Source organism: Ovis canadensis, chromosome 18 (assembly GCF_042477335.2).
Source record: "Ovis canadensis isolate MfBH-ARS-UI-01 breed Bighorn chromosome 18, ARS-UI_OviCan_v2, whole genome shotgun sequence".
Lineage (NCBI taxonomy): Eukaryota > Metazoa > Chordata > Mammalia > Artiodactyla > Bovidae > Ovis > Ovis canadensis.
Genome location: NC_091262.1, coordinates 37,886,284 through 37,897,361, shown reverse-complemented (window position 1 = coordinate 37,897,361; position 11,078 = coordinate 37,886,284). Strand labels below are relative to the sequence as shown.

At 45.7% G+C, this 11,078-nt stretch overlaps 1 pseudogene; it reads left to right on the top strand.

Annotated features, from left to right (window-relative positions):
- The first annotated feature begins 8,105 nt into the window (after positions 1-8,105).
- LOC138423173 (cAMP-dependent protein kinase inhibitor alpha pseudogene) lies at positions 8,106-9,189 on the top strand (annotated as a pseudogene).
- Positions 9,190-11,078: the final 1,889 nt, after the last annotated feature.

Sequence of the window (11,078 nt, the reverse complement as noted above, 5' to 3'; positions counted from 1 at the left end):
CCACGTCACAAGGACAAAGGACAGCCTCCTGCCAACTGCCCCCAAGAACTGAATTCAGCCCCCACCTCATGTGTATGCTTGGAAGCACGTCCTTTCCATTCAGGCCTTGAAGGGACCACAGCCCCAATCTGGTGAGACTCAGTATCAGAGAACCAAACTACACTGAACCATTAGAAATGGTGATGTAATAAAGGCTGTGACAAACCTAGATGCCGTATTAGAAACAGAGACATCACTTTGCTGACAAAGATCCGTCTGGTCAACGCTATAGTATTTCCAGTAGTCAAGTACGGATGTGAAAGCAGGACCGTAAAGAAGGGTGAGCAGTGAAGAACTGATGCTTTGTTTAACTGTGGTGCTGGAAAAGACTCATGAGAGTCCCTTGGGATAGCAAGGAGATCAAATCAGTCAATCTTGAAGCAAATCAACCCTGAATATTCATTGGAAGGACTGATGCTGAAGCTGAAGCTCCAGTACTTTGGCCACCTGATGGGAAGAGCCGACTCACTACTCTGATGCTGGGAAAGATTGAAGGCATGAAAAGAAGTGGTTGACACGATGAGATGGTTGGATGGCATCACCAACTCAGTGGACGTGAGTTAGAGCAAACTCTGAGAGAGGGTGAAGGACAGGGAGGTCTGGCATGCTGCCGTCCATGGGGTCACAAAGAGTCAGACACGACTGAGTGACTGGACAACAAGAATAATGCTGTAGTTTTAAAACACTAAGTATAACGGTAATTTCCACTAATATGTGCTCTTACCTATCCTGTAAAACTGCTCAGATACATCCCATATGTGAAATGTTAGTCGCTCCATCATGTCCGACTCCTTGTGACCCCATGGACTGGGACTTGCCAGGCTCTTCTTCATGAATACTGGAGTGGGTTGCCATTTCCTTCTCCAGGAGATCTTCCAGACCCCGGGATTGGACCCGTGGCTCCTGCATTGCAGGCAGACCCTTTATCATGTAAGCCACCAGGGAAGCTCAAGCCTATTGATTATATAATATTGCCCCTAATACCCTCACCAACCCCCCACCCCTTAGCTACTCATAAAGTGTTAACAGACACAAACACAAATGGAGGCCCAGTCAATCTTCTCCATTCAAGGACAACTTGGATGATTTGAAATAGGGGTCTCACACAGGCAACACTGCTTTTCTTTCTTTTTTTTTTTTTTAAATACTGCTTTTCAAGAATTTAAAGTAATTGTAAATTCACCTCTTCCTCTTGATTTGTGATCTAAAATATTTTTCTTCCCACTCCTGATGTAATATGTAATTGTTCACAGGCAGCAGTGGGGGCAGTCATGGGGGTGTGCAGCTCTGCACTAGCACCTTTGCTCTGGGGAAGGGGACGGGCAGGGACCACCGGGCTCCCCCAGGAAATCTAGGTGGGTGGGGGAATCCTACCCTAAGGCCCTACGGTCCAGGGGAAGGGAGTTGGGTCTCCCATGAGGTTGCAGGGCTGAGCCACCAGACCCACTGTGATGAGGATGCAGAAAGGACAGCAGGGACAGAAGGGGAAGGTGGCCCCAGAGGGGCAGGAGGCTCACAAGTGAGGGGCCGCAGAAGAACCCCAGCAACCAGGGCCCCACCAGCCCTTCCCAACAGCTCTGTCAGAGCCAGTCTGTACCTCCAGGGAGCCCAGCAGGCCCAGACAGGACTCAGAGACACCACAGGGGGGAGGCTGTGCAGGAGCCCAGCCAGGCTGGAGCCCCTCTCCCAGGGGAAGAGCGGAGAGGAGGTAGATGGAGAAGGGGCTGAATTCCAGTCCCCTAGGAATCTGGCATCTGAAAATCTTGAGTCAGAGCAGGAGACACACCCATGCAGGAGGAGCCTGAGGCATAAAGGGGAGAAGGAAGGAGTGGGTCACACAGCAAGAACACAGCCCTGTACCCTTCACTCAGAACTGCTCCAGAGAACCAGAGGATGGGAAAACACACACACAGGCCTCTTTTTATATAAGATTACATATTTAATTTGGTCACAAATTCATAAAATTGTATATTTATAGAAAAGTATATAATTTCATAACATTTTGATAGTTTTTATACTTTTTATGATATTCCATATTTGTCAAAATGTATAAAACTATATATCAAATTATAATACTTGTATATAACATCACATATTTAATTTGGTCACAAAGTCATAAAATTGCATGTTTACATAAAATTGCAAAATTTTTATGTAACTGCCATGTAATTTGGTCACAAATTCATCCAATTGCTTATTTATATAAAATTATAAACTTTTTATATAACATTGCATATTTAATTTTGCCACAAATTCTTTAAATTGCATGTTTATAGAAAACAGCAAAATTTGTATATAACACTGAATATTCAATTTGGTTCAAAATCATAAAATTGCATGTTTACATAAAATTATAAAATTTATTTATGATATTGCATATTTAATTTGGTCACAAATTCATTATTGAGGAGAAACTTGAACAGGCATCCAGTCTTCAAGTAAAACTTTAAATTGTCACATTTGTATTGGCATAAAGCAGTAATGCTTCCGGGATGGCTCAGCAGGCTAAGAACTCGCCTGCAATGCAGGAGACACAGGACACGCGGGTTCAATCCCTGGATCGGGAAGATCCCCTGGAGTAGGAAATGGCAACTCACTCCAGTATTCTTGCCTGGAGAATCCCATGGACAGAGGAGTCTGGTAGGCTTAGTTCACGGGGTCGCAAAGAGTCAGACACGACTGAGCAACTAAGCACCCACCAGAAAGCAACAAAGGAGTCAAGTTGGCCGGGAGGAGACACCCCGCGTCCGAGGTCAGGGGTGGTGGCCGAGAGGAGCTACCCCGCGTCCGAGGTCAGTGGCAGTTGGGGAGGCCAGGAGAAGCCACCTCGCGCCTGAGGCCAGGGGTGGTGACGCTGAGGAGCCACCCCAAGCCCGAGGCCAGGGGCGGCACCTGGGAGGAGCCACCCATGCCCGAGGCCAGGGCCGGCGGCCGGGAGGAGCAACCCCAGAAGCGGTGGCTGCGCAGGCGCAGGAGGGCCTAGAGGAGCTATCCCACGTTGAAGGTCAGGAACGGCGGCTAAGGAGATACCCCTCGCCCAAGGTAAGGAGCAACGGCTGTGCTTTGCTGGAGCGGCCGTGAAGAGATACCCCACGCCCAAGGTAAGAGAAACCCAAGTAAGATGGTAGGTGTTGCAAGAGGGCATCAGAGGGCAGACACACTGAAGCCATACTCACAGAAAACTAGTCAATCTAATCACACTAGGACCACAGCCTTGTCTAACTCAATGAAACCAAGCCATGCCTGCGGGGCAACCCTGCGGGTCATGGTGCAGAGGTCTGACAGAATGTGGTCCACTGGAGAAGAGAATGGCAAGCCACTTCAGTATTGCCTTGAGAACCCCATGAACAGTATGAAAAGGCAAAATGATAGGATACCAAAAGAGGAACTCCCCAGGTCATTAGGTGCCCAATATGCTACTGGAGATCAGTGGAGAAATAACTCCAGAAAGAATGAAGGGATGGAGCCAAAGCAAAAACAATACCCAGCTGTGGATGTGACTGGTGATAGAAGCAAGATCCGATGCTGTAAAGAGCAATATTGCATAGGAACCTGGAATGTCAGGACCATGAATCAAGGCAAATTGGAAGTGGTCAAACAAGAGATGGCAAGGGTGAACGTCCACATTCTAGGAATCAGCGAACTAAAATGGACTGGAATGGGTGAATTTAACTCAGATGACCATTATATCTACTACTGTGGGCAGGAATCCCTCAGAAGAAATGGAGGAGCCATTACGGTCAACAAAAGAGTCTGAAATGCAGTACTTGGATGCAATCTCAAAAACGACAGAAAGATCTCTGTTCGTCTCCAAGGCAAACCATTCAACATCACAGTTATCCAAGTCTATGCCCCAACCAGTAATGCTGAAGAAGCTGAAGTTGAACGGTTTTATGAAGACCTACAAGACCTTTTAGAACTAACACCCCAAAAAGATGTCCTTTTCATTCCAGGGGACTGGAATGCAAAAGTAGGAAGTCAAGAAACACCTGGAGTAACAGGCAAATTTGGCCTTGGAATGTGGAATGAAGCAGGGCAAAGACTAATAGAGTTTTGCCAAGAAAATGCACTGGTCATAGCAAACACCCTCTTCCAACAACACAAGAGAAGACTCTACACATGGACATCACCAGATGGTCAACACCAAAATCAGACTAATTATATTCTTTGCAGTCAAAGATGGAGAAGCGCTATACAGTCAACAAAAACAAGACCAAGAGCTGACTGTGGCTCAGATCATGAACTCCTTATTACCAAATTCAGACTCAAACTGAAGAAAGTAGGGAAAACTGCTAGACCATTCAGGTATGACCTAAATCAAATCCCTTATGATTATACAGTGGAAGTGAGAAATAGATTTAAGGGCCTAGATCTGATAGATAGAGTGCCTGATGAAAATGGAATGAGGTTCGCGACCTTTTACAGGAGACAGGGATCAAGACCATCCCCATGGAAAAGAAATGCAAAAAAGCAAAATGGCTGTCTGAGGAGGCCTTACAAATAGCTGTGAAAAGAAGAGAGGTGAAAAGCAAAGGAGAAAAGGAAAGATATAAGCATCTGAATGCAGAGTTCCAAAGAATAGCAAGAAGAGATAAGAAAGCCTTCCTCAGTGATCAATGCAAAGAAATAGAGGAAAACAACAGAATGGGAAAGACTAGAGATCTCTTCAAGAAAATTAGAGATACCAAGGGAACATTTCATGCAAAGATGGGCTCGATAAAGGACAGAAATGGTATGGACCTAACAGAAGCAGAAGACATTAAGAAGAGGTTGCAAGAATACACAGAAGAACTATACAAAAAAGATTTTCACGACCCAGATAATCATGATGATGTGATCACTAATCTAGAGCCAGACATCTTGGAATGTGAAGTCAAGTGGGCCTTAGAAAGCATCACTATGAACAAAGCTAGTGGAGGTGATGGAATTCCAGTTGAGCTGTTTCAAATCCTGAAAGATGATGCTGTGGAAGTGCTGCACTCAATATGCCAGCAAATTTCGAAAACGCAGCAGTGGCCACAGGACTGGAAAAGGTCAGTTTTCATTCCAATCCCAAAGAAAGGCAATGCCAAAGAATGCTCAAACTACCGCGCATTTGCACTCATCTCACATGCTAGTAAAGTAATGCTCAAAATTCTCCAAGCCAGGCTTCAGCAATACGTAAACCCTGAACTCCCTGACATTCAAGCTCGTTTTAGAAAAGGCAGAGGAACCAGAGATCAAATTGCCAACATCCGCTGGATCATGGAAAAAGCAAGAGTTCCAGAAAAACATCTATTTCTGCTTTATTGACTATGCCAAAGCCTTTGTCTGTGTGGATCACAATAAACTGTGGAAAATTCTGAAAGAGATGGGAGTACCAGACCACCTAATCTGCCTCTTGAGAAATCTGTATGCAGGTCAGGAAGCAACAGTTAGAACTGGACATGGAACAACAGACTGGTTCCAAATAGGAAAAGGAGTCTGTCAAGGCTGTGTATTGTCACCCTGCTTATTTAACTTCTATACAGAGTACATCATGAGAAACGCTGGACTGCAAGAAGCACAAGCTGGAATCAAGATTGCTGGGAGAAATATCAGAAACCTCAGAGATGCAGATGACACCACCCTTATGGCAGAAAGTGAAGAGGAGCTAAAAAGCCTCTTGATGAAAGTGAAAGAGGAGAGCGAAAAAGTTGGCTTAAAGCTTAACATTCAGAAAACTAAGATCATGGCATCTGGTCCCATCACTTCATGGGAAATAGATGGGGAAACAGTAGAAACAGTATCAGACTTTATGTTTTTAGGGCTCCAAAATCACTGCAGATGGTAACTGCAGCCATGAAATTAAAAGACGCTTACTCCTTGGAAGAAAATTTATGACCAACCTAGATAGTATATTCAAAAGCAGAGACATTACTTTGCCGATTAAGGTCTGTCTAGTCAAGGCTATGGTTTTCCCTGTGGTCATGTGTGGATGTGAGTGTTGGACTGTGAAGAAGGCTGAGCGATGAAGAATTGATGCTTTTGAAGTGTGGTGTCGGAGAAGACTCTTGAGAGTCCCTTGGACTGCAAGGAGATCCAACCAGTCCATTCTGAAGGAGATCAGCCCTGGGATTTCTTTGGAAGGAATGATGCTAAAGCTCAAACTCCAGTATTTTGGCCACCTCATGCGAAGAGTTGACTCATTGGAAAAGACTCTGATGCTGGGAGGGATTGGGGGCAGGAGGAGAAGGGGACGCCCGAGGATGAGATGGCTGGATGGCATCACGGACTCGATGGACATGACTCTGAGTGAACCCCGGGAGATGGTGATGCACAGGGATACCTGGCGTGCTGCGATTCATGGGGTAGCAAAGAGTCGGACACGACTGAGCAACTGAACTGAACGTCACGTTTCTTGAAGGTTCTCATTAGTAAAGTACACAGTAAACGTGTAAATAAGTGACAAACACTGACGGGGCTGATACTTTAGATGGGCACTCAAGGAAGCCTTCTGAGAAAGGGACAAGTGACCTGACACTGGACTATTCATTCTTTTAAACTGTTCTACAAACGCACACGCTTTCTGTAATATACAGGTGACAGCTTCAATCCGTGCTGTGCCTTGTTTACTTGTTTGAGCTGTGCAGACTCCTCACCGCGGCACACAGGCTCCTCTGGCTGTGACGCGCAGGCTCCACAGCACACGGGCTCAGGAGTTGCGGAGCACGCGCTTAGCTGTGGTATGTGGGATCTCAGTTCCCCAACCAGAGATGGAACCCGGGCTCCTTGCATTGGGAGTGCAGAGTCTTAAGCACCGAACCACCAGGGAAGTCCCAAGAATTCATTTCTGTCTCCTGGGGATGAAGGCAGAGTGTCCTGCACAGAAGGAACAGCAAAGACAGGAAACACCTGACTCCAGGACAGGGAGGGGCATCAGGGCCAGAGGGAGGCAGCACCAAGGGCACGGGGGGCGGCCCTTCTACAGACACACGTGACCTCCACGCACTGTGTCCATTTGTACCTACATTTTAGGCAATTCCAGTTTTGACCACACCAGTCACATCAACCTTAGGGAAGACAGCATACAGGCCTTGAGATGGACTAGACCAAAAACCTCCCTGAGCATTGCTTCTGCCATTAAATTATCCTGCAGTGATTCGAATACTATGGAGAAGGATTTAGCAGAAGTAAAAAAAAAATTTTTTTAATTAAAAAAAATACAAAACCCTAATATAGCAGGCATTTTAGGTCAGTTCTCACAGTATTTAAGAATCAGCATTTCTGTGTCTTTTCTGCAGAAAGTCAAAGCTTACAGAGGGCCTGAGATCCTTAGTTAGCCAATTTAAACACAAAAAGCCAATTCTGGGCTCAGAGCACCAGTATCAAGGGGGGCCCATCTAGTGTGGAGCAAGCCAACACTGAACATAACCCAGGAGCCTGTCCATTCTTCCTCCCGGAAACCATGGCAGATCCCTGTCCTCTCTTCCTTGAGCCCCGATGGAATGAAGGTCACTGATAACAGAAACTATCTGACACTCGCATCTAACCCACGTCCCACCCTAACCTCCCAGAGGAGCAGGAGGAAGCCCGGGGAGTGACAGCCCAGTTCACGGTCACCAGACGCAGCACGGGGGGCCACTTCTCCTCCCTCTCTGCTCACTTGTTAACATCTCCCTATAAAAACTACAAATATTCACCCAGCTATAAAGTTGACATGTTTAAAGCCTGGACCCTAAAGAGGTCGCCAGGCAATCCCAAAGTGGTCAAATTCCTCCAGCAGTGGGCTTGCTCTCCTTCATTGTTGTTGCTGTTTTGTAGGTTTTTGTTTGTTTGGTTTTGCCTCATGGCTTGTGGGACCTTACTTCCTGATCAGGGATTGAACTCAGGGCTCTCAGCGCAGAGTCCTAACCACTGAACAGCCAGGGAATGCCCTCCTTTTGTATTTCTAATTGCTTTGCATTGCCAGTGCTCAACCAGGTAGCGCACATAAACCTAGAAATCATATTTGCAAAATGTTTTTCTACACATATAAATATATGCACAAACATAAAAGTACAAAGACGAGGTGGGGTGGGGGCCGGCCGAGCTGACCACGCAGCGCCCGGCGTGGCGGCACTGCAGCCCGGGGCAGCGGACGCCTGGGACGTGCGCTGCCTCGATCGCGCCCGAGAAGTTTTCTGAGTTTCTGGGAAGGCCTGGTATCTCCAAAGGAACAGTTTCTGGTAGAAGTCTGGAGGTCTGATTCAAGAAAAAGTAATCCAGGATAGCCAATGAATTGAGGACAAGAAGGTTTCCAATCAGCCCCTGCTATGTGGATATTTGTTAGCAATGACTGATGTGGAAACTACAAATGCACATTTTATTGCTTCAGGAAGAACGGGTAGAAGAAATGCAATACATGATATCCTGGTTTCCTCTGCAAGTGGCAACAGCAATGAATTAGCCTTGAAATTAGCAGGTCTTGATATCAACAAGACAGAAGGGGAAGAAGATGCACAGCGAAATTCAACAGAACAAAGTGGGGAAGCCCAGGGAGAAGCAGCAAAATCTGAAAGTTAACACTCCACTTTGACCTTCTTCAACACCTGACGATGTCTCCAATCTCCAGACCTGGCTGGAATGCATTTATTTCCAAGAGTGAAAAGGGGAAGAAGAAAATGGCTGTACTGCTTTGCAGGAACCTGCTTGTTATGTTGAAAGTGGGGGCAGAGGCTGTGGCTGCAGACAGACTTTTCTCTACCTCTGGCATTAGCAATGGTTGAAATCATGTGGCTTGTGTTTGGATGTCATTTTTGTACGGATCCTTTCACTTGACCATATGATGAAATGCTTGTAGAGAGTAGCAGTGATCTAGATGATGATTCTTCCTGTAGCATCTGGCCCCTCACAATGTCAGAGGATTTAATTGTGTCTAATAGCAAAGGGTTGGTTGAACCCCAGAGTTTAAATATCTCTGGCCTGAGTATTCACCCAGTAAAAGAACCATCCAGAAAGTACTGTTTTTAGCATCATGTATCTGTGTGTTCCTGCTTTGTTATTTACACTGTTTTGTATTGTACAGTATAGATGCTCAGCACTGCCCCCCTTCTTCGATTGCTTATGAAAAACAAAAATGATGCACATTACTGTGAATTTTTATACCACTCATTTTTTAAAGGGCTGCCTAAAAACTCTGCTCCATAGCGTGGTGGTGTACACAAGATAGGACACACTTTTTTTTTTAAAAACAATCTATCCCCTTAATTCACTGCTGATGAATTAAGTCTAACAGATTCATCAGGACTCCTTTGCTTATTATACAGACATTTGAAAATATCCATTAATGTGAATATTACCTGAATTCAGTCTGTTTGGTGTCTGCATAGACCAGAGTTCAGTCTGCAAATTTTGTCTTATTCCCAAATGGGGAACTTTTTCCGACTAATATTTTTATTTCCAATTGTGAGAATTTTTGAGAACTGGGGATATGGGAAAGAGAATAGAAAATAACCCTAAGCACTGGAAATATTTTCTTCTCTGGAATCAAATTTCTTACAGTGCTGTATGATACTACTAACATTTGGAGGACAGCTTATCTCCATGGAGCTGAAAAAGATGGAGAAAATGACCTTGCAATCATGTGGACACCAATCACAAAAGTAAAGCCCTTGTGTTGTATTTTTCATGTCTTTTTTCAGCCCTATCAGATCCAAATGTTATTACGCACTTTTTAATGTTTGTAAACTTTTACTAATAATTAGTGTGAATTGCAATCTGATACAATAATAATCATCATTAGAAGCTGACAAAATCCTTATTAATACTGTTGATGGCCTCTGCTGTGTTTTGACATCGTGGTTCTTAAATGGAAAGTTTCTATGAGCTGTGTAATCACTCTGGTCAGTATTATGAAATCATTTCTCAGTGGTAATAAATAAGGCACCAGTGATAAAAAAAAAAAAATAAAAGTACAAAGACATACAAGATGTTTGCACTTTAATGATGTATATCACAAGTTACGGGGCCTCCCTGGTGGATCAGTCAGTAAAGAGTCTGCCTGCAGTGCAGGAGATCCAGGCCTCCCTGGGTAGGGAAGAGCCCCTGGAGAAGGAAAAGGCAATCCATTCCAGTATTCTTGCCCGGAGAAACCCCATGGACAGAAGAGCCTGGTGGGCTACAGTCCATAGGGTCGCAAAGAGTTGGACATGACTCAGTGACTAACACTTTCATTATAAGTTACATCATTAAATGCATGCATATTAACATGAATGACAGATTTCAAACAAATACACATAAAAACTAGAAGCCTATTAGGAGTGTGTCCTGAACTGAAAGACTGAGGTCCTCAGTCAGGGCACAGCAGAGCCTGTCTCACTTTCTTCATAAACATGTTAATACTTTCCTGAGTTCAGCAGGCCCTCTTGAATGGTCTCTTTTGTCACTCTTTGCCCCAGCATTTCCAAGGCATCCATCAGGGTGTTGACTGAGGTCCTCTGTCCCTTCTTGGTGACTGGCAGTATTTCACACAAGGCATCTGGAGAGACCCAGGCCTATTCTCTGCCCACAAGGATCTCATTTCATGTGAGGCCCAACTGCCTCAGGAGCGAATCACAGAAGTCACAAGGAAAAGATAGCTGCAAAGTCACTGAAGAATAGCTTCAGGCCTAGGTTGGGGGAAAGTCACAGAGACAGAGTTGGAACAGGCTTTCACAAAGGCAGAGGACCCTCAATTCAGGCCTTCACTTCAGGATGGGAACCCGAGGAGCTCCCCCTGCTGGTAAGCCTGCTGCTCTGCGCCCCTGACCTGCTTCCCAGCAGCAGAGAAACAAGCCACACGGGCACTGGGCATTGGACTTCGCCAGCACCCAGAGCAGCTGGGGGCAGTCCAGGTCAGCAGAGAGTCCTGCCCTAAGCAGGGGTTGAGGGCCCATCTGGAAGAGGAGACTGCTGTCACAGAGGGAGAAGGCATCTGTGATAGGAGACAGAGGGTGGGACAGCAAGGGGCAACAGACCTCAGAGGAGGGCACCTGCCTTTCTCAGGAGGGTGAGGCCCCCTGGCTGCCCCCTCTGCACTGGGGACAAAGCCGAGGCCTGGA